Source organism: Wolffia australiana, chromosome 1 (genome assembly GCF_029677425.1).
Source record: "Wolffia australiana isolate 7733 chromosome 1, ASM2967742v1".
NCBI lineage: Eukaryota > Viridiplantae > Streptophyta > Magnoliopsida > Alismatales > Araceae > Wolffia > Wolffia australiana.
Genome location: NC_135835.1, coordinates 7,460,165 through 7,485,199, shown reverse-complemented (window position 1 = coordinate 7,485,199; position 25,035 = coordinate 7,460,165). Strand labels below are relative to the sequence as shown.

Sequence of the window (25,035 nt, the reverse complement as noted above, 5' to 3'; positions counted from 1 at the left end):
ACGTACTCGTCCGTCCTGGTAAGACACTCAACTATGTCGTAGTTTTCTGTTAACTCTTCTTCTCTCACCTACCTAGCCCGAGCGCGGTGGAGTCAAGACGAAAATATACAACAAGAGATAAATAAACGAGCGATGAGAGAGGACGGCGTACTTCGTCGGTGGTGGCTCGTATTGCAGTGTCGTCGCCGATCAACGGCGATTTCAAAGAGGGTGGGGCAGAGAGTCACTGTCATAGTGGCCTTTTCTGAAAGTTTCTCTACTTCTTTAGGTTTTCTGCTAGTGCAGGAATCCTTAAGATACTTCTACAAGGAGGGAGCACATTTACGCATATCTTCTACAGTCAGTGTCATAGTGGCCTGTTTGAAGCTTTCTAACAATCTAGTTTCATAATCACAAACAGGTTTTTTTCTATTTAAAGCAAAGGGGTAAGGAACATCCTGAGCATGGGCTGAAGGTAGAGGTTCCTTCTCATACGAAGGTTCCCTCTCTCCACTAACCCGCTCATTTTCATTCTTTGAATTCTCTGTAGAATTATGATAAGGATCCTGAAGTTCTTTTCCACTTCTCAATTTTGAGATTGCTAGAACTTCGAGATCTTCCTGATTGCCCTCTTCATGGACAGAATTTTCTATGTGGAATAAATTGCATGGATTAATCAAAGGTTGAGTAGGAAATCAACTAGATTGGCAGTTATGTGCTAATCCATTACCTCCATGTTCAGTAGTCCCCATTTTGAGGCTCTCCAGCAATGTTCTGGTTTGTTCTTGGGATTCCAGCATTTGCTTTGTTTGGGACTCCATCATCATCTGCATCCGTATCTCCATCTCTGCTCTCAACTTCTGACTTTGCTTTTCTATCATATCTGTAATGACAAGGGTTAGTGCAGAAAAATCTGGATGGGATTGTGGTTGAACCTGGTAAGGCTGCTGTTTTTGCTGAAATTGGGGTTGAAATGGAGGCTGGTAAGGCTGATGTTCTTGCTGAAATTGGGGGTGACATGGAGGCCTGCTTCCTTGATTGAAGTTTCCTCCATTATTGAAATTGTTCCTCTTCTGTCCAACCCAAGGTGGTTGTTGTTGATTGAAGGCCGTCACCTCCTCCTCCATGGGTTCACAAGCTCCATCTTCATGATCTCTGCTGAAACAGAGAGAGCAGATTTTGGCTTTAACTATGGGAGAATTGTTGAGAAAAACATTTCTCAATGTTGAAGTGAGCTCATCCAATCTCTGGTTGGTCTCCTTGAGCCCTGCTTGCAGTTGCGCTTCCTTGGTGTTGACCTGCAACACTCCTGCTCTTTGAGGCTGCGTATTTCTCCCATTGTGACTTGCTTCTATCTTCTGCAAGTCAGTCTCTGCTACTCTCTCTAGAATTTCAAAGACTTCGTCTTCATATGCGGTGTATAAAGTTCCACCGATGGCCAAGTTCGCCTTATTCTTCATGAAATCTGATAGAGATTCATAAAAAATTTTGGCCAATTGGCAATTCTCAATTCCATCATGATGACATTTCCTCATCAAGTCATTGAATCTTTCCCATGCTTGGCTAAAAGCTTCACCTTCATGGGGGTGGAAATTATGATGGCGAGGACGCCAACATATCATTGACGAATGCGTTACCACAGTCAACCTGAGTCAACATGCCTGCTATGGACCACGGTCAACCAGAGTAAACCGGAGTCAACCGAAGTCAACCTGCCACTGTCAACCGGAGTCAACACTAAAGCCGACACGCCACAACGGCCAACTAGCACGTCTCCACCCGCGCACGTCTCTACGCGCGTCATGACACGACGCCAAAGGCAGATCCACAACTGCCCTTTGGCGTGACACGGCGCACGTCTTTACTTTCTCGTCAATTTCTCTTTCCTCCAAGGCCTATATAAAGGCCATTATTTTCAAGAAACTCTTAGGCAGTCATAATTTCAAGAATTGAGTTTTGTTTAACTCTTCTTGGAGGACTGCCCAACCTCCCTACCCCTCTGAACCCTAGCTGTCATCGCCGTCGCCGCCGTCGCCGCCCCCTCGCGACGTCGGCCTCCCGTCCCCTCTCCTTCCTCTTTCCCTCTCCTATTCTCTTTCTTTCCCCTCTCTCTCTCTCGCCCAGGCCGCCCAGCCAAGCCGCCCAGGCCGCCCCAACCGAGGCCACCCAGGCCGCCCCGCCAAGCCGCCCAGGCCGCCCCAACCGAGGCCGCCCAGGCCGCCCCGCTAGGACGCCCAAGCTGCCCCAACCAGGCCGCCCAGAACGCCCCAACCAAGCTGCCCAAGCCGCCTCAGCCGAGGCCGCCCAGCCCGCCTAGAACGCCCCAACCGAGGCCACCCAGGCCGCCCCGCTAGGACGCCCAGGCCACCCCAGCCAAGGCCGCCCAGACCTACCGCAGGGACGCCCAGGCCACCCCAGCCAAGGCCGCCCAGGCAGCCCCACCATGATGCCTAGGCTGTCCTTGCCAAGGCCGCCCAAGCCACATCCTAAGCAGACACCTAGAGCGTCCCAGGCTGCCGGTCATCGTCGACGCCGTCCGACGCTCCAAGCCGCGTGCACGTCGGCGCTCCGTGCACCCTACGCGCGCTTCGCACGCGCTGGTGTTCGCCTACGCTTGACTCTGTGATAAGCTCAAAATATGGATGTTTTTACTGGTTAGTCGTGTGAGAATTTGAGCTATGCAACAATATTTTTTAGCCTCACAACCTTAGGGCGAGTAAGGTGTCGATCCACAGGGAGCAGGTAAATCAATATTAATTCTTTTCCAAGTCAGTTTAACTTATAAGATAACTGTATCAATCAAAGCAATTGAAGAAAACTACCCTCCGTAGAATTCATGGAATTTCCGTAGAGAGGATTTATGAAATACTTTCTCCGTTGAATAACAAGTTCTTCCTCAGAATTCGTGCACAGAAATTAGTAATTTATCTCTGTCTATTTGCCTGCAGGCTCACGCCTGTAGGTTTGGCCAAACGCCAAACACGTGGCGGGCGCGCGTGCAAGCGTTTCTGCCCGCGGCCTCAGCAATGTGCGTGACGCGCTGCGAGGCGTCTGCGTGCTGCAGCGCGCGCGCCAGCGCTGCGCGTGGCCTGGTTGCAGTAGTTGAGGCTGCACGCTGGGCGGCAGCACGCCGCGTTGCCGCGTCTGCTCGGCCGCACGGCATCGCTATGCTGCAGCTTCGCCACGCTGCTCGGCTACTGGTGCGCTGCTGGTGCGCAGCCGGTGCTGCGCGTAGCTGCAGCTGCACGCTACTTGCGTTGTTGGCAGCCTTGGCTGCTCACGGCTTAGGCTGCTGGTGGCCTGGGATATTGGCGACCGAGGCTGTGGCCTTGGTCGATGGTGGCCCTGGCTACTGGCGGCTTATGCTGCTAACGGCCTTGGCTGCAACCTTGGCTGCAGGTTGCTTTGCTGCCTGCGGCTGTGGTTGCGCTTGGCTTGGGCGTGTTCACAACCTAGGTGATTCTGATGATGTAATTGTGAACAAGTTGCAGTGGAAATCAGAGGATTTCAAGAGGGATGAGTAGAAAGAAACGATTCAAACAAACTTTAAACTCAAAATCAAACTAGCAGAAGAAACAATATCAGTTGGAATCGTTGGAAGAACACTGGAATGTCTCTTCCAACCCAACTTCAATTGTCTATAGGGAGAGGAGTACACAGTACTGAAACTTGAGAAATCGCTCCGTCCACGTGTCACGTCCTTGCGGCGAGGCGGAGGTCTTCAATCCCAAGCTAATCTTCAGCTCGTTCCTTCTCTCCAACTCCAAAGCTCATCAGCTCCTGGAGGGTGCAGAAATCCTTCTTCTCCAAGCCCTAGTTCCCTTAGAGAAAATTCTGACCACCCTAAAATCAACTCTCAAGAGAGTATTTATAGGTTTCTCTTAAGTCATGCCTAGGGGCATTTTCGTAATTTTTGCTTCTTTGAATTTTCACCCGCTCCTCTTGATCCTCGTCTCTTTCCTTGATCTTCTTAACCTGTCTCTGAATGTTTACTAACCATAAAATGTTAAATATGTTCCACTTGATTCAAAGGATCAAGTGGGGTTAGTGATTTCATAAAATGATGCATATTCATGATATTAGCATGAATTAACATTATAATTTTGATGAATGAAAACTAAAAAGTTTAATTATTTGATGACATATTTGAGAGTCATCAAACACCCCCCAACTTAGATCATTACTAGTCCCTTAGTAATGAAATGCAGGTGAGAATAAAAGATGATCTCAAGTTGACTTTCGACTTCCGATAGCTTTGATTCATGCTCTTTTCAAGGAGTATTTTCAGCAATTGAACTTGACCAGCATAGGAGAAATTTAGGATCTATCTCAGCCTTCTACCTCAACTAAGTGCACTTGATCTACGGCGTACATATAGTAAGTACATAGTATATGGAGTAAGATCGAGTTAACACCCCAAGCGCACTACTGAACGAGGCGTAGAGAGTGGTGCTAAGGCTAGCTCAATACTATGGCTATAGTAGCATCGGCTCAAACACATGGGAGACAACTTTTCCACCTTTATTTTCTTTGGCATTTGCTGCTTGTTGGTCATTTTTTATGACAATCAACTTTAGTACTATGATGCAAGCTTTTGCTTGTTTATGCGCAGTGCAGCTTTCACTTTATAGTTTGGTGGCGCTTATCCACTACCCATGTGCCGTCCTTAGTAGACTGGCAGCTTATTCCCCCGATGAAGTTTTGTATCCTTCTTGGTTCAGGGAGCTTCACTCACGTCATAATAATATTGCCAATGAGCTAACACTAACCCTACTCTCCACTAAAGCTAAAAAATTTCGTGCATGTAAGTGCTAACTCAACCCGAGGTGGACGGTGAGGTGAGATACGTATAATGGTCAGATATATGGCTGTAATACTATGGATCATAGTGCACCTAGCTAGGCTTACTTCACCTAGGATTTCCTAGCTGGCCACTCTTGCACTTCTACCCTTTTGAAAAGAATCGAATTATCATGCATATCATTGGACAAGCATCTCCTAGGATCATCAAATATCCATGGTTTGTGAATGCAAAACGAAAAAATTTTAATGGATGATGCATGCAACTGTACTCCCCTCCCCCCCAAGAAAAAGGCATGTTCCTACATGACAAATCATAATTAAGAGAAAGGAGAAAGAGAGATCAAACCATGGAAGGAAAGGCGGCGATCAGCATTCATGTTGTCCAGTGACGGTGTACCTAGCTTGGATAGGAGTAGCTGCACACGAAGACAGAAACAAAAACGAAGAAAACAAAAACAAAACACGGCAAAATAACAAAACAGAGAAAATAGAAAATGGAAGCAAAAACTAATCAGATCATGAGCTCTCGTGTAGTGGCTTTTCTAAAGAAATATTCATGGGGCTATTAAGATCTTCTTCTTCTAAGTAGGGTTTGAGCCGTTGCCCATTCACAGTGAATTGTCTTTGAGATGTAGGATCAAAAATGGTAACCGCTCCATTCTCAAAAACCTGCTGAACAAGGAAGGGGCCATCCCATCGCGTTTTCAATTTTCCTGGAAAGAGTTTTAATCTAGAGTTGTAAAGCCATACTTTTTGATTCTCTACAAAAATTCTTCTCTTCAAGCTCTTATCATGAAACATCTTCATCTTGGCTTTATAAATCTTCGAATTCTCATAAGCCTCATTTCTTAACTCTTCCAACTCATTCAATTGAAGAAGTCTATGCTTGCCGGCTCTATCCAAATCTAGGTTGAGTTTCCTAATAGCCCAAAGGGCCTTGTGTTCTAACTCAAGTGGTAGGTGACAAGCCTTCCCAAAGATAAGTCGAAAGGGAGACATGCCGAGAGGAGTTTTGTAAGCGGTCCTATAGGCCCATAATGCCTCGTCTAGCTTCCTAGACCAATCTTTCCCATCCGGACGCACTATTTTCCTCAAAATTTTCTTAACCTCCCGATTGCACAATTCAACTTGGCCATTGGCTTGAGGGTGATAAGGAGTAGTGACTCGATGATGGACACCAAACTTCTTGAGGAGGTTCCTAAAGTTGTAGTTTGTAAAGTGGGAACCTCCATCACTAATGATAGCTCGTGGGCATCCATATTTATAAAAGATATTTTTCTCAATAAAATTAGTCACTACCTTACTGTCATTGGTTTTGGAGGGAATGGCTTCCACCCATTTGGAGACATAATCGATAGCCATCAAAATATATTCATACCCATTAGAACTAGGGAAGGATCCCATAAAATCGATTCCCCATAAATCAAATATTTCTACTTCTAGGATGGGTTGTAGGGGCATTCTATCTTTCCTATTTATGTTGATGGATGCTTGGCATGCTAAACAAGTATTATAAAATTTCTGGGCGTCATGAAATAATGTAGGCCAAAAGAAACCCGATTCAACAACTTTATGAGCTGTTACCTTGGCCGAGTAGTGTCCCCCACCTGGTTTCGTGGCAGAATGCTAGGATGCTTCGCTGCTCGCTCGGGACGCATCGTCGCAAAACTTGATCTTGCCCTTGGTGAAACAGCTCCGGATCTTCCCAAAAATAAAATCGCGCATCCTTTAGTAGCTTTTTCCTCTCGTGGGACGTCCAACCTGTAGGAATTTGTCCTGAAACTAAAAAATTGACGATATGCGCATACCAAGGAACCAATGTTCCTTGTGTAGTTAGGACAAATTCATCAGGAAATGCATCATTAATTTGTTCAGTTGGGGCGCCTATGATTCGGGAGAGGTGGTCGGCTACTACATTTTCACACCCTTTCTTATCTTTAATCTCTAAATCAAATTCCTGTAATAAAAGTACCCATCTAATCAACCTCGGTTTAGCCTCCTTCTTCGTTAACAAGTATCTAATAGCTGCATGATCCGAAAAAACAGTTATTTTACTACCTAGTAAATAAGGCCTAAACGTTTCTAAAGCAAAAATAATTGCCAGCAGCTCTTTTTCGGTAGTTGTGTAATTCAGCTGCGCATCCACTAAAGTTCTGCTGGCGTAGTAAATGACCACGGGTTTCTTGTCAATTCGCTGACCTAACACTGCACCTACTGCAAAATCAGAAGCATCACACATTAGTTCAAAAGGAAGGGTCCAATCGGGCCCTTGCAAGATGGGTGCGTGAACTAAAGCTTCTTTCAATTTATCAAATGCATTCTTAGCCTCTAATGTTAGTTCAAAATCATTATTTTTAGACGATAAAAGATTTGTAAGAGGTTTAGAAATTTTAGCAAAATCAAGGATAAAACGTCTATAGAAACCCGTGTCGAGAAACCCCTAAGGGTTTTTAGGTTGGTTGGAGGTGGAAGGCCCTGGATGATCTCGATTTTGGCCTTGTCCACTTCCAATCCACGGTTGCTGACCGTGTGTCCCAGCACTACTCCCTCCTGCACCATGAAATGGGATTTTTCCCAGCTTAGGACAAGGTTGGACTCAATGCACCTCTTCAATACTTTGGTGAGGTTTAGGAGGCAGTTTTCAAAGGTAGATCCAAATACTGAAAAATCATCCATAAAGATTTCTAGACATTCTCCTACTAAATCAGAAAAAAGGGCATTCATACATCGCTGAAATGTGGCGGGGGCATTGCATAGCCCGAAAGGCATACGCCTAAGGGCATATGTCCCTACGGGACTCGTAAATGTTGTCGTCTCTTGATCATCAGGATGGATGTTTACTTGGTTGTATCCTGAATAACCATCAAGAAAACAAAAATATTGCTGCCCTGACAGTTTTTCTAGTATTTGATCTATGAAGGGCAATGGGTAGTGATCTTTCTTTGTCGCCTTGTTTAGTTTCCTATAATCAATGCACACCCTCCAACCATTGGGCCCAGCATCGTCCTCGTCCAGTGGGCTGCTCAACGCCCGAATTCGCCCAGCCTCGTCATGATCAGAATTTCTCGCATCTTCTTCACGCACTACGGTGTCGAGGTACGCCTGAACTCTTTGGTGTCAAAAGTGTTCTCCGTCCAGTGTTTTCTCTAGAAGTTTCCACTATCGTCAGAATTAGTTTTGGTTTGGATTTCCACCCCTTCTCTCTCTCTTTCCCGAGTGTTTCTTCGCGACGCGAATTCGGGTATTGATTTCGGTGCTTAGGCATCGTCGCGGTGGGGGAAGACAGTACCCCCCGCCCTCGATAAGGGTCAGAGCTGCACCACCAGATTTTCATCAATTTTAAAGTTCGAATCCAACCATGTGAATTTCTGTGGATTATTTTATCCCTCCCTACAGACCCATTTCCCATCGTCAACCCATCCATCTCCTTAGTCGCCCTTTTCCTTTGTCGTCCTATGTCAAATTATGAATTTCCCTTCTATAGAAATGTGTTTTGGAGAGAGGGGAAAATTTTTGTAGAAATTTTCCCTGCATTTCTTCCCAGGAGTTGAAGGTAATTGCTAAGTTATGATACCAAGAAAAAGCTGTCTTTTAAAGTTAAAAGGAAAATACTTCATCTTTAAGATTTCTGTAGATAATCCTGGTACATTCTGAGAAGAGCACCTAAAATGAAAATCATCTAATAATTCTAGGGGGTTCTGTGCAGTATTACCATTAAACTCAGGTAAAGAATGTATTAAAGCATTATCGTACTAGAACATTGTGCCCTCACATACGTTTATGTTCACATCTGTTTGCCTCAAACTTCTTGAGGGGGTTGATCCATCCAACATTGTTCTTCTTCTGTCGTGATGTTGACGTCCCTCTTTTGCCATGCATTGCTGCTGGTTAGCTTGTTTTGTGACTCAAGAGTCTGGAATGGAGTCGCTCAGTTGCATCACTTCCTCTTCAATTCTCCCACAAGACTTGGACCTTGTCACTACCATAGATCTCAAAGAACTGTTAGAAATACAATTAGCTGAGGAATTTTTAATCCCTCAGCTTCAAGGAAATGAAACAGAAATAACTGAAAAGAAGTAAAATTACTAGTTTTGTACCGTGCTCCCCAGCAATGGCGCTAGTTGATAACCTCAAATTGTGGGTTTTTTACTAATTAGTCGTGTGAGTATTTGAGATAGTCAACAATAAAATTAACCTCACAGCCTTAGGGCGAGTAAGGTGTCAAACCACAAGGAGTAGGTAATCCACTAGTTTTCCTCTTTCAGTTTAATTTATGTTATCAAATTCCTATGATTTATCCTAACAATCAATTCAAAGATCTTTAGTAATATGATTCTACAGCAAAGTGTCTATAAGATCTCAACTTAGTTCACTAAGCAACTTATGTAAGAATAATCAAGAAGAAGGGAGTAGGATAATCTTCAGTAACACTCAGTAGAATAATCTTCAGTAATTAACTTATAGATATCTTTCAGTAAAATCAATTTAGAAGGATCCTCAGTAGATAAAATTTAGGGAATTTCTTCAGAAGATTAGATTTAGAATATCTAATCTTGAGAAGAATATTTTAAATTTAGTTTCCTGCTCAGTTATTGGCTCTCGCCTGTAACTGCGCAGTTGCAGGCCTGCTCCTGTAACTTTGAGCGTGAGCAGACCAAGCGCGCAGCCTCTTTGGCTGCGTGTTGTTCTCTGCGCACCGGGGGTTGTGCGGCCTCTGTGTGCAGACGCTGTCTGCGGCCTCTTGGCTGCACGCGGCCTCTGTGCGTAGGGGCTGTGTGCGGCCTCTTGGCTGTGCACGACGCTTTGTGCACAGGGGCTGTGCGCGGCCTCTTGGCTATGCACGACTCTTTGTGCGCAGGGGCTGTGCGCGGCCTCTTGGCTGCGCACGGCGCTCTGTGCACAGGGGCTGTGCGCGGCCTCTTGGCTGCACACGGGGCTCTGTGCACAGGGGCTGTGCTCGGCCTCTTGGCTGCTGAGTTTCAAATCCTTGGCGATAGAGGGATGAATAGAGAAATGGAGGAAATTGGATGGATGGATGAATTGAGAAATGGAGGAAATGAGAACACTTTTTGAACAAAAACAGTTGAAATTAACCTAGAACAATGAAAATTTTCAGTTGGAAATGTTGGAGAGACACTGCTTTATGCTTTCCAACCAAACCTAATCTGTCTTAGGGGGAGAATTACATAATCACTGAAACTCAAGCAATCACACGAACCTTGTGTCATGATCCTTGCGGCGAAGTGGTGATCGTCCTGCTCAAGCTACTCCTCAGCTTGCTTCTTCTCTCCACTCCAATGCTCATCAGCTCTTGGAGGGTCTGCAGAACTCTTCTTCTCTAAGACCTAACCTGTTTTGGCAGAAATTCCAGACAACCTCAAATGACTCTTTGAAAGAGTAATTATAGGTTTCCTCTCTTGGGCACACTTCTTGGGCTTCTTGGGTTTTTAGGGCTGGCCCAAGTAAGTGACTTTTAGTCCTTTGAGAAATTGGCCTTCATCTTGTAGATCTTGTAAGTCAGTCTTGCTTAATCAGGTGCCTTCTTTATTGGATTTCATCTACATCTGTACTCATTTAAGTGAAAGATAAGATCCAATCTACTTAATCAGGTGCCTTCTTCTCTAAATCAAGTGGGGTTAGTAAAAAATCATGCTTTGAATGGTAAATATGGAAATAATGCATGCAAATAATTATCTGATTAATGACAATTACCTGACTATTTTATGACATAATTATGGTCATCAACGGCGATGTCAGCATGCATGCTCCTCTGGATCCGAGCGCAGTGCTCCTCTCGTCGGCGTTCCTCACCGTCTGGGAACTGTTCGGGCTCTGGGTAATCCTCATGACGCGGGTCATCGCATCAGCAATGCGGGGTCAGATTGCGATCGTGGTCATCTCTGTGCTAGGGACGACCTTCGCGAGGCGCGCAGATGTCGGGCATCGCACATGGTGGTACTGAGGAGTCTCATCGGGTTCCTCATACCGGCGGTGGTGAGGCCGGACGTGATCGTCATGGCGGGCTGGTGGGTCGGCGCCATACCTACGATCGCGAGGCTGAACGGGGTTGCCACGGTGGGCTGGTAGGTCAGCGTCGAACTCACAATCTCAGTGTCGAACTAAGTCGTCCAAGCGGGCCGGTCGATCGGCCGCATATCCACGGGCATAGTCGTCCCGTGGGTGTCTCATATCCCAAGCATGGACATCCTGTGGGTCGCGTGGGGTCTTGGGTGGGGCACCTTACTCGTAGCATCTCGAATGGCCTTCGGTCGTGCTCCTCGTACTCGTCATCATCATAAGGGTTCCTTGGATGGTCCATGTGTCGCGCGACCTGGAGCAGGTTGCGGGCTTGCTCTCGAGCCATGGGTGCTAGTGTGGCATCAGGTACTGGTGATCGTGGGCGTGTGAACATCTGCTACACGCGCTCAACCATGGCTGCCATGGTGTGGAGATACTTCCCTGGCTCCTTGGAAGGATCCTCCTAGGGTCAGTGCTGTCGACGCGATCCTCCTTGTCCGCATCCTGCTCCTCAGCCACGGGCGATGGCAGTCCGGGGTGTGGCCTCGTCAACAGGAGATTTCTCGTGCGGTTGGCGACTCGTAGTCACCCTATCCTCGATGTCACTAGGGGGTGCATCACCTAGTTATGGCGGGGAACTGCGTGGGGATCGTCGGCATCCACGGGGAACATGGGTGTGCTTGCGTGGCACGGACAATTCGAGGGCACCCGTCTCAATGGGTGCGATCAGCGCGGGCTCCGTAGGTGGTTGTGTCCGACCAGCCACAGATGTCATGGGACGGGGTTCCAAGAGGGCCTTGGGGTTGCCTCTCTCATCGTGCGACGGTTCGGAATGTCGCAGGGAGGTAGAACCTCCGTGTTGGGCCTTCCGGCTCGATCCCATTTCTATGGCCATCCCTAGGGTACCTATATGAGTTTTCAAAATGCGATGCGATGTGGATGATGTCGATGATGCGTCGGAGATGTGCTGCGGGCGACCACAGCCGTGCTCTGATACCAAGTTGATGTCGAACGTCGTCGAAGACGTTGTCCGACGGACACCAAATATGATAGTTTGGTGCCATTAAAGGATAATGGTATCGGTCTACGGCAGTGGCGTCGTCCGATCGAAAATCCTTAAATGGAAATGAACTAATTATGGTACGTGCAAGGGCCAACTAGTAGAGAATACTGACTCTCGGGGTCGATGAAGTCGCCCGGGGGTGGTGGGAGTAGACCTCTCAAGCCTCGTCCAAAGGGGCGAGGATGATTACGGCGCCGAACGGAGCAACTCCGCTGGATTTGCCCACACGTGACGCACGAGCCTAACTCGTACCAAAGGGAAAGACGCTCTAGTTTATCACAGTTATCACTCAACCTATCCCTCTCACCTTAGTCTTACCTGAGCACGGAGGAGGCAATTTGAAAATGCACCGCAGAAAATAAGAGATGGCGGGCAGGGAGACGTACCTTGTCGATGCTTGCGAATCCTCCTTTTTGTGATGTGTGACGGAAGCGAGTGCGGGTGATGTCGGGGTGAGAGGAACCGGAGAAGGGAATCGGCAGGACTAACAGCCGCAGGGAGTGAGCCAATAATAGGAGGATTGGAGATAGCGGCCACGGTGGGTAGCTATCCATCGCCCGTGCAATATTTCCACTAGAGGGGCTCGACCAGTCAACACTTGTCTGGTGCAGAGACGTGGTCAAGTGAGGGACGGCAAGCCGATGGTCCCCGTTTGGATTGTACCGCTGACCCAGTAAAACCCGATCAGGGAGTGGGATCTACTGGTCAAGGTCCAATAGAGCAGAAACGGTAGAGGCAGATCGCGTCCATCGGTCGAATTGACTGCGGGCAGATCAACTTGTCAATCGGTCGGTGAACTAGCGATGGGGGAGGGGCAAGGACCGTTCGAAGAACCCCCACCCATTTGTGACTTGGCCGTCTGTCAGGCATAACGTGATCGGATGGCCAGCGCCTTCGGCAGGCCCTCAGTGACACAACAGTGCAAAGTCTAGGCGGGAGCCCCGTGGGTCTTCTCACGCATCGGGCGAATTCTCAAGGTCTCACACAGGTGCACAGCCCGTGAGTTCTTTCAACACCGAAGTCGCTGTGCGGCGACCTGGACAGCACAGGGGGACCATGTCCTCGTTGCACCCAGCGCCATTAATGAGGGGAAAATTGTGCGGGATGTGGAAGAGCGCGATGGCCACCGAATCGATCAACACCCTCTTGTTTCCCTCCAGATCTTTACCCTCCTGTACCTTATTCCTCCAACCTTCTCCGCTTCCTTCAGCTATGAAGGGAACCTGTTCAACTTCAACACAACGATTCTTTGAAAATTATACAAGTCCCGGGCATTAGGGCGCCCATCCTTCTCCTTTTATAGCGGAAGGTTAGGACTGGGCCCCTAACAACAACAGGGGAATAAAGAAGTTTAAGACCCATCTAAGGGGAAAATAGAGGGGAAGTGGAGGGGAAGGTCCTTATGAATGGACTTCCACTCTTACAACAAAGATGATACAAAAGACAAAGAATGGAACAACAATATAAATGACGGACAATGAGGTTGAGAAATGCAGCAAAACACGGATAAAAACTAGGATGAAAACAACGGAAAAACAACGATAAGATGCCCCTTATCCTGGATATTTGAATACAGGCATTTGCGTCGTCGCCTTGGCTTGTCGGGCACACTAAACGCGAGTCGACAGCAGTGTCATTGGCGACGGCATCGTCTCCGATGACGTTCCTTGGGGCTCGGGCTGTGCCATGCCATCAAATTTCCAAATTCATGAATAAAATCAAGTTGGAGGATAAACTGAGTTTTTCAAAGATCCAGTATTTTTTTTTCAAGATTTCTCCATTCATTTACACTAACCTCACCTTGGGAAGTTACTCCATTTTAAATCCTTGAAATATGGGCATAGAAGTTAGGCTCTTGTAGCAGATCAAGTATACCTCTTAATGGTAAGAATCATAATTCTAGACCCATGATCTCTTCCTAAGAGACTAGGATATCTGGTAGGTGAGGAACATACATTAAAATCAAAGGGGTTGAAGTACTATTTTCTAGGTTGAGTGCCGAGTGAACCACCATCATACCACTTTCCACTAGCTGAGTCTCTCAAATGAAAGGGATGCTTGTTAACTGGAATTTTTCTTGGGTTAGGGGTGAACACTTCATCAAGTCTTAGAGCACAGAATCAATTTTCTTGAGCCACCTTAAATCATATTTTAAACATATATATCAGCTTTGCCCGTTCTCCTAGCCTACCTTGAGCAGTTCGCCCATTATTGTTTATCTTCATAGAAACCCATCTATACCAACACCCCTTATTACTTTTGATATGCTTTACGCCCATAAATTTCCCCCTCTTTCCTTTGCACATCCTTCTTTCATGATATCTTCTAACTATTATCCTTCCCTTTTTCTTCATCTACATCATCTCATCATTCTTATTGAGAGCATGAGAGTCATTTTTTATGATATTACTTGATCAAACACCTCTTTGTTTATATGCTTCCAATTTTTTCAACCCTTTACAAAAGAGAGAGAGAGAGAGATAGAGAAGAAGAAGAATAAGGAAGAAAAGAAGAAAAAATATGGCGTTTCTTGTTCCAGAAGCCATATGCCCATTAGTTAGAGGAATTTATTTATCACTACATTCATCATATCATGCTTATGAGACAAGCACTTATGTAGTCCACAGTCATGAAAAGTTTCCTCCACTATCATCATGATCATCATTATCTAGTCCTTCTAGTGTATTCCACTTATTCATCTGTTATTGGGAGTAAGCTATCTAAGTATTACTTATCCACCCAACATCCCTTACCTACCCTTACCCATTCTGATGAGCCACCCACCATTCACTTATTTTGTTTCCCTTAGATAGGAATTCCATTAGCCATTATTTATTGATACAGAGTCGATATTCTGTGCTCAAAATATCGATACTCGAAATGGCGATCCATAAAAAAACACCTATACTCAGATCGGCTAAAATTAGGTGAGATCCAAAGGGAATTACTAAATAACTTAGTAAAATGGCTACGACTGCTATTGCAGGCCCGGCACTGAATAAACGTCTATCCCCTCTAGATGGAAGAACATCCTCTTTAAAAAGCAGTTTGGTTCCGTCTGCTAAAGCTTGAAGAATTCCTAATGGCCCCGCATATTCAGGTCCAATACGCTGTTGTATCGCCGCAGAGATTTCTCTTTCTAACCATACAATTACTAGAACACCTATTACAATCCCTACTGTCAGAACAAAACTAGGGACAAAGAGCCATATAAGTTCATAAATTTCTTTTAAAAATTCTGATACAGAAAAAGAATTGATAGTCTGCACTTCTCTTATATCAATTATCATTTCAACTATCAACTTCTCCCATAATAATATCTATACTACCTAGTATCGTCATGATATCAGCCAATTTCATCTTTTTAACTAGCTGAGGCAAAATTTGTAAATTGATAAAACCTGGAGGACGAATTTTCCATCTCCAAGGGAAAACGTTCTGATCGCCTATCAGAAAAATGCCCAATTCTCCTTTTGGAGCTTCTACTCTTACATAAAGTTCTTGTTTTGACAATTCAAAATTGGGCGAAGGTTTTTTATTAATGAATCTATATTCAAAATCATTCCATTCGGAATCCTTTGTTCTATCAAAACGTCGGACTTCTAAATTTTCATAAGGTCCGCCTGGAATTCCTTCTAAAGCCTGTTGAATAATTTTTATTGATTCCCTCATTTCACTCATTCGTACTAAATAACGAGCTAAAGAATCTCCTTCTTTTTGCCATTGGACTTCCCAATCAAATTCATTATAACATTCATATTGGTCAACTTTACGGAGATCCCAGGAGACTCCGGAACCTCGTAACATGGGTCCTGACAAACCCCAATTTATTGTTTCTTCTCCACTAATAATACCTACGCCTTCCACTCGTTCCAAAAATGGGATTTAGTGTAATAAGTTTTTCATATTCGTCAATTCCTGTTAAAAAATAATCACAAAAATCTAAACATTTATCTATCCAACCATAAGGTAAATCAGCAGCTACTCCTCCAATACGAAAATAATTATGCATCATTCGCATACCTGTAGCAGCTTCAAATAGATCATATATTAATTCTCTCTCTAAAAATATAGAAAAAGGAGTCTGTGCACCAATATCTGCCATAAAAGGGCCAAGCCATAACAAGTGAGAAGCTATACGACTTAACTCTAACATAATGACTCTTATATAGCTGGCTCTTTGAGGTACTTGAATATTTCCTAATTGTTCGGGAGCATTTACAGTTATTGCTTCTGTAAACATAGTTGCTAGATAATCCCAACGCGTTACATAAGGTAAATATTGCACAATTGTTCGGTTTTCTACAATTTTTTCCATGCCTCTGTGTAAATAACCTAGTATAGGTTCACAGTCAATAACATCTTCCCCATCTAAAGTAACGATTAATCGAAGAACACCATGCATCGATGGGTGCTGAGGACCCATATTGACTATCATAAGATCGTTTCTTCTAGTTGGTCCACTCATATCCATATATTTTTTCCCCGAATCCATATCTCTTTTTCTTGATTCATCACATATACATATTACAGAAATGAACTAAAATACAAAAAGCAATTTCAGCTTCAGAAATTTGAGTTAACTTTCGACAATAAAAGGAGGTTTGTCAAAATAAAAATTCAAACGAATCTTGGCATTAACTTAACGAGTTTTTGGTTCCCGAATATCCAACTGACCAATTAAATTCTTATAACGTATTCTATTTTTCTTTGACAAATACGCCAGCAACCGTTGACATTTTCCCAGGATTATTCGTAAACCCCTCTGAGATGAAAAATCTTTTTTATGCAACTCCAAATGGGAAGTAAGTCTTCGTATCTTATTTGTGAAACTGACTACTTGAAATTCGACAGACCCTTTGTTTTCTTCTTTTTCTTCTTGTTCTTGCAAAATAATTGAGATAAATGAATTTTTTACCATAAAAAAAGATTTTTCCATTTTTTTTTATTTTACTGATCAGAAAAAATAATGTCAGTCATTTTCTGGTATATACAAAAAAGGTTTCCTCTTACTCTTATATATACGATTTTTTCTATCCAAATCAAATTTGTTTGATTGAATTTTTTTTTTTTATTAATTTGATTTGGATAGAAAGGTATAATACATTTCTGCACTCAACAAAGAGAATGATTTCTTTGTATTGTACCTAAGAGGATTTTGCCGATTCATTTCTAGATTCAGTTGATAAGCCATTAAATTCAGTATCATGTATCATAATGTAACATAACATATGTGTATATCTTTCGGCCTTTGTATATTGAATATCTCACTCACACACTACACACTACACTATATTATATCTTTATATAGTATATAAAATATACCATCAATAAATTCTGAATTGTGGATACATCTGTATTCTTGACATACTGAAACAACTACCATTATGGGTATCAAACCAATACCGATTCATACAAGCTAAATCTTCTAATCGATAATTGGGCCAAAGAAACAATTTTAATTTTATTAATTTGTTTTTATTTGGATCTGTATTAAAATGCTTGTCCTTTTTCAAAAACTGTCCACAGTTCCTTATGTCGTTTTCATTGAAAAAGATTAGATTTCTATCTACGTCTACAACATTCCACTTCCAGGAATTCAAACAAATTAGAATTCTCAACTCTCTACGACGTCTAGTAGATAGAATATTTTCAGGAACAAATAAATCATAACAATTTTTTTTATCTTCACTCACAAGCATAGTGCTATGTCGTGAAATAGATTTCTCAAAAGGATTCTCATCAAGATATTTTTTTATATATCTTCTATCAGTTTCAGATTGTTGTTTACTCTTATTGACCAATGAAATACCTATGGTTTGATATATAAGAAAGTCTTCATCCCATTTTATAGAGAGACGAACCGGTTCAATAATAAATATTCCCCTTTTTATCAATTCTGTAAGAGATAGATCCTTTTGAATCAACATTACATCTAGACGCATCTCTCCTCTTTGAATTGAGGATATAGCAATTTCCTTTAGATTTATCAGTCTAAGTAGTAGACAATATACCTTGATATTGTTGATCATTCTTTGATTCAAAGAATCATCCCATCTTACTTTGAAAAGGAAATATTGCTTCAGGAAAAAATCTAGTTCTGCTTCCTTCTTGCTCTTTAATTGTTTTTTCTTTCTAAGTTTTTTAAAGGTTGATTCTGTGTAATTTTTTTCAACATCTTCTTTTTTCTTTTGTTTTTGTATATCTTGTTGTGTATCTGATCCAAGATCTCTTTGGCTTAGCATTTGTTTTTTTTCTTGTTGGTTCTGATTCTCTAATTCAAGATATTCTTTTTTATTAGATCGTAGATTAAGATCATTTCCGTTGATGTTTTTATTTGGACTAATTTTGGTATTTCTATGAATGTTTAAAAGAAGAAATTGGATTGGTATAATCCATGGTTTAAGCTTATATGCATCATAAAGTAGTCCAAATTCTGGGAAGAACCAAGATTCCAGATTTGATATGGGACGATATAGCCTTTCTTTATTCATTCCCATCCAATCAAAAAGTTTTTTTCTTTTATTGGATGGTTTTGTTTTTTGATGAATCGTGAGAGGATAAATATCTTTATTATAAATTTTTGGATAATTATGTGTTCCAGCTTTAGTATTTTTATTAATCTTGGTACCAATATGCATATTAGTCCAGGTATCAATATCGCTATTTTTTCTAAAACAAAACCGGAGAATTCTACAATCAAAATATTTTCTATCCAAATTTTTTTCTCCATATAGACTAGATTCTTCTCCTAGATAATCACTAATATCTATACCTACTAGTGCATAAAATTATTCGGGTTTCTGTGTTTTCTGTGTATTGAAATTATATGGAATTTTTGGGTCTCTGTTTACTTGTAATGGCGATGCATAAATATATGAGTCCCCTCCATCCTCATAATTCATATATTTATGTGCTAGAAGATCATATTTGTAGTTTTTTTTTAATTTTTCTTTTTGTCCTGTCCATGAGTCTATTCCGTAATAATTTTGTTTCACGTAATGAATTAATTGGTTTTTTTTATATGAATCCAATATTATTGAGTCTTTTTTTTGAATTGTACAACGTTGATTGACTCTATTTCTCCATTTTTGTGGTACTAATCGAGACCATTGAGTTTGAGATAAATTGTATTGATAATGACTCTTTAACCAGTTTTTCCATTCATTCATTCCAGACTTATCAACTTTCTTATGCTTTGGTTTGTAATCAAATAGTCCTCGTGTCCCATAATAATCCTTGATTCTATCTTTAAGAAAAAGATGGGTCCCGTGATATTGAAATACAGATCTCAAGTAATACTTGTTATTAACTTGAACTTGTGACAATGTGTAAAATACATATGCTTGTGACAAAGAGGATAAGTCACAATAAATAGTTGAATTCTTATTACTAATATTAGAAAGCGCCTTTTGCATCGTCGAAATAAAGTGAATTGTATTTTGATTTGTTTGATCAATCCCTTCTTGATTTGTTTCATCGTGGTAAAAGAATTTATTGATCATTTTTTTTGTTGATTCAAGGAAAAGCTGTGCATTGGTCCTAAGACTGTTAATGGTACATAGAAGGATATCGCTGTATATTCTTTCAATGAAATATTTGATAAAGTAGTAGAATTTGCGTATTAATCGGGTACTTTTTCTTTTGAATATTTGCCAAATATGTTTTTGCAATTCTGAATTTTTATCAGCACAATTTGTCTTATTAGGGCTAATACTTATACCCGGAGTTACAACTATTTTTTTCTTGTCTTTTGTGATTTGTTCTATTTGATTTCTGATTGTGGTTGTCCTATCAGCAAGATCCTTTATTTTTTTCTCTATAAGTGAATGTTTTGTCCAATTCGTGGATCGAATTCGAATGGTTGATTAGTCGGTAGTCTTATTACTGATTATAGAATCTTTTCTATTTTCGTTCGATTCATATACTTTTACTTTCCCGAATCCAAATAAGAAAATTGGGTTTATTATTTTTTCAAGTTCTTTCATTATTCGTTTTATAACTAGAACTATTTTGTTAACCCATCTTGTTTTTTCTTTTGAAATCTTTAAAAACCCTTTTCTCTTTTTTTTAGAAACTCTTAGAACTAGAGAAAGAGAAAATGTTTTTTCCAGTTTTAGAATTTTGTTTTTTAGCTCTTTCCAAATAGGTTGAAAAAAAGAAGGTTGTTTTCGAGGAGAACCGAAGGGGAGTTCCGCTTCTCTTCCCCATACTGTTAAAAAACAAAAATTGTCTTTTTTTCCTTTTTTTTTCATTGTATCTATATGATGGGATCGTACTTTAGATTTTCGCCAAGGTTTTAGACGGAAAGGAAATAGAATTTTTATCTGAATACCATCCGTTAACCAATCTTTTGGAAATTCTGTTTCTGATAATTGAACACCATTATAAGTGCATTTAACATGCATTTCTCTATTCCAATCTTTCAAATCCTCGTACCACTCAGGGAATTGGAATAATAACATACGGCCAACATTTTTAGCTATTATCAATGAAGGCAATACAATGTATTTTCTAAGAATCGATTGGGTTACTAACATCGAACCCCTTATTGCTTGAGCAAATATAATGCTATCCCAAGTTTCTGATATTGTTATACGTTCATTTTCCTCTTTCTTTTCCTTGTTTTTCTCTCTTTCTTTTGTCTCTTCCTCCTCAGAATCGGAAATTTCAAATTCCGAGTCTCTACCCACCCAACCCCTAAAAACGAGATTCATCATTTCGGAGATATCAAAAGATAAAAAGAATGTTTTGTCTATTTGATCCAAAAAAGTGGCGAATGCACATTTGCTTGAAACATTTCCCAAGTAACTGTTTTACGTCTTTGAGCACGCATGGATCCTTTGATTAGATCCCGACGAAAATCCGATTGTTGTGAGTAACGTATCAAAGACACCTCTTCCGCTTGATCACTATCACTAGTATTACTAATAGCGTCAGTAGTTTCCTCTTTATCAGTATAAATTACAACACGTTTGGCTTTTCTTGAACGAATTTCATGATCTTCCATTGATTCTTCTTCATTTTCTTCCTCTTGTTCTTCAAAATCATCTGTTAATTTGTATGACCATCGAGGAACCTCTTTTCTGATTTCTTCTATTCCAGGAAAAATCAATTGATTATTTTTATTTCTAATTGTTTGATCATTGTAATCAGTTGTAACTACATCGAATATCAATTGCAAACATTTTGCTTGCTTTTCTGAATCAATTCTTTTTTCTTCTGCCAATAAAGACAATTTTTTCAAATTAAGACTGGGGGGGTATTTCAAGGGGACTTCGCCAATTGAGGTTAAGGAATGACCACTATTTGTCGATAAAAATTCTCCATCAACGAGATTCTTTTGATATTCAAATTCTTTTGGGGGGGAATCATTAGGAAGTAGACCGTGAATTTTATTTATCCAGACTATTTCTATGGAATCCTCTGCATCTGTAGAAGTTATTAAATCATCCCTGATTGAACGTGAATATAATTTTGTGATTTTTCCACGATATGGTCCGTTCAAAAAAGGATCGTACACTTTAGGCAAGCATTCCTTTTCATTTTCATCATTGCATTTTATGATTCTTTTATCGAGCACATATAGCACAAGGGATCATGTTTTTTTTTCTAGAGTTTTTATTCGATTTATTAATTCATTGCTCAAGGTGTGCTTTTTTTGTTCATTAGTATAAACCCAATAATTATCCTCGTGGGATTGTTTTTTGCTCGTGTACAAAGATATCTTTCGTTCTATCATTTCTGAAAAAGTGGATAAACTCGGTGGATATGTAAAAGATATTCTTTGTTTTCCATCACTTGGACATGTAAAAAAAAAATATTGTGACATTTCATTTCGTACAGGATTTTCAAATCGATCATTTTTTATATATCGAAATGGACGATTCCATCGTTTACAGTCGAAAAGAAAAGTGACAAGCGGTTTTTCAAACCAAAAAAGATTTTGATCTTCTTTACTTTCTAATTCCCAAAGTTCTTCTTCTTGATACCTATCAAGATAAGAGTCTTCGTAAACTGGGCTATCCTTATAGTATGTCTCTTTAAAGTAGAATTCATCCTTTGTTTTTTCTTTTCCATTCACTGGGATTTTGTTCGTTTCATTTATTTTGTAAAGATCTTCTTTTTCTTCGGAACCAAAATAAAGGTTTTCTTCGGTGGATCTCTCTTCGTCCTGTTTAGTTTCTTTTGGTTCCGAAGTTATTTCTATGTCGCTTTCTTGCTCATTTTCCTCGCTTTCCTCTGTTTCTGAGGTTTCCTTCAGTTTTTTAGTAATAATAGGTAAAGGCATTCTGCCTAAATAGTATACACAAGTAATAAAAAAGAGAATACTAAAGATTCGAGCCAGAGAATTTCTCAATTCTGAAAGAAGGTACTTATTAGATTGAATGGAATTATTTTGCCGTATCCAGAATAATACTAATCCAACGCACTTAATAAAAAAAATGTGACCAATTAACCAACCAATAAAATTACTTGTTACAAATAACATCTTGTTGTTGGATCGAAACATAGAAATGTTGACCAATCTGGCTAGTGTTGAACTTGGTAAAATGAAATGGTTGAATAATTGAAAAATCAAATTATTCAGGAATATACATTGAATGTTGAAATTACGTATTGAATTTCTAGTAGTAGATCTATAATCCAAAAAGTTCTTGTTATTGTTCCAGAAGAAATGAAACAAAAGATATGGTAGAACTAGGACAGTCATTGTATGAGGTTTACCCAATGCTAAATGCAGAGGCGCATAATAGATTGATATAAAAATCATAAGCTGTCCCATAATAAAACCGGTTGTTGCTGATATCTGCTTTTCGGTTCCTTCTTCCATAACCCAAGCTCGAAGAAGGAAGAGATAAGAGGGCCCTATGGAGAACGTGGTCATAAATCCATAATAGAGTCCAACTATAACAACGGAATTTAGTATTTTCATGCATAAAGATAATGGATTACCTAATAGAAAAAAATTCAAAATCATCACAAATCTCCTCCCTTTCTTTTGTGTTGCAACTTCTCGATTATTATATGATGATTTTTTCACTTCCATATAGACTCTATATGGAATAGACTCTAAATAGAGAAAGAAAAAGACCATAACCATAAATTACATCCCTTATGTCAATGATACCAAAGAGATATTAAATGAATGGAATTGGGATATATTGGGATATAGATATAATATAATGAAATAGAGACGCTTTGAGATTCACTATGAAATGAGTCATGGAACGGAGCCACTACGAAGAAGTTCGGGAGTTACGAAGGAAGCTTCGAACTCATATTGTTCGTGGGTTGAGAACGGTAGTTGAACTTTATGGGATCGAATCACTCGTTGTTCCTCAGTAGCTCAGTGGTAGAGCGGTCGGCTGTTAACTGATTGGTCGTAGGTTCGAATCCTACCTGGGGAGATTTGATTCATTTTTTTATTCAAAAATGAAGAATTGAATGAAAGGTCCCGTTTTGACACACTTTTCACTCATTACAGAAATATATCTTCAATAAACACAAAAAGAACTTATAAACTCCAAAAAAATCCAATTAAAAATCTATTAATTTATTATATACTTTTTAGATAAATCGATAAAGTAGAAGGTATAAATTTCTTTTAACTCTAGTTCTAATATAATGTCTAATTCATGTATAATTATACGTTGGTAATATGAATAATAATAAAATTAAATTAGATCTAAGATGACAAAAAAGACTGGCTAATATAGTAACTAGACATAATAGAGTAAACTGACAAAAATAATATAAGAAATAATAAATAATAAAAAAGAATAAGTACAGTATAATAGAAGTAAATGAAAAATTCAATGAAATGAATACTAGATAGTGCTTAATTAGGACTAACAAATCTCACTAATACTTATTCTAACATCCATATTTTTGGTTATCATTTTATTTTAATTAGTTCATATTAGTATGTAAGATAGATGTATGATTTGCATTATTCTGTTTGCTCAAAAATAAATCAAAGTCTCTTGGACCATTTCTTATGAACAGATCCAGAAGTATATGAATTATAAAAAAATTCTGGTAAACCACTGATTCGTCTGGTGTCTACAATGTATTTATTTACTGTTGATTTTGTCAGAACCAGATCGAAATTTTTTATGTTCAAAACGGGAGCTTATAGATCCGTCTAAATAACTGATTGCTGAGCCGTATGAGGTAGGAAACTCTCAAGTACGGTTCTAAGGAAAGGAATTGATTTACCTATTCCGACCGTGGAGAACAGGCCATTCGACAGGGTGATTCTGAAATTGTAGAGGCTTGGTCCGATCAAGCTGCTGAGTATTGGAAACAAGCTATAGCGCTTACTCCAGGTAATTATATTGAAGCACAAAATTGGTTGAAGATAACGAGACGGTTCGAATAATACCACTCTCCCTTTTTAATTCATCACAATAGGTTTGTTGCGTCCAGCAAATGGTTATTAAATAAATAAAATCAAATAACAGTATTCTCGCCCTGATAAAGATCCAATCAAGAAATTTCATTATATCCCTTCCTTTTGTAACAAAAAAATTATATTGAGTTTTTTATCGTGTCATATATATAGGGTAGCAAGAAGGATGTAGGAATCGAGTAGAGTAGAGACTATAGCTAAAAAGAGACTAGAGACTTTTAGTCATTTTTAAAGTTAACTAAATCTATAAATAGAGATAAAGACAAGATATTGGAATGATCCTGATGGTATTAATTATCAATGAGGTTATGTTTTGATTTCTAATTAAAGTAGTTCTAATTAGAGTAGAGTAATTAAACTATTTCATTTCTTATATGCATCCACTTGGATGCATATGACACTTACCTATTTATATAGGATAGGAATGCACGAGATTATAAAAAAAAACATTTTTTCGTGAGACCTGGAAAGTGGTTAAAGATTTAAAAAGGTCCGTTGAGCACCTAATCGCTATGTCATAATAGATCCGAACACTTGCCCCGAATTGACTTCAATATCATAATTGCTCTAGTGAATAACTAAAAAAATAAATAGATAGATGGTAAGTAAGAAAAAGGGAACTAATCATAAATATCTATCTCTCAGAGGTTCACTAAAAACTTGACTGTTGGCAGGTCTCTTTGTATGTGTTGTCCGGAAAGTCTCCGAATCTGACAAATCGGTCCAAACTGGCTTGCTAATAGGATTCCCCGATAGA

The 25,035-nt window shown here is 40.3% G+C and overlaps 1 non-coding gene across 1 annotated transcript; it reads left to right on the top strand.

The window, feature by feature from the left end:
- The first annotated feature begins 23,202 nt into the window (after positions 1-23,202).
- TRNAN-GUU (transfer RNA asparagine (anticodon GUU)) lies at positions 23,203-23,274 on the top strand. Its single transcript has one exon. It is a non-coding gene; the product is annotated as a tRNA-Asn (tRNA).
- Positions 23,275-25,035: the final 1,761 nt, after the last annotated feature.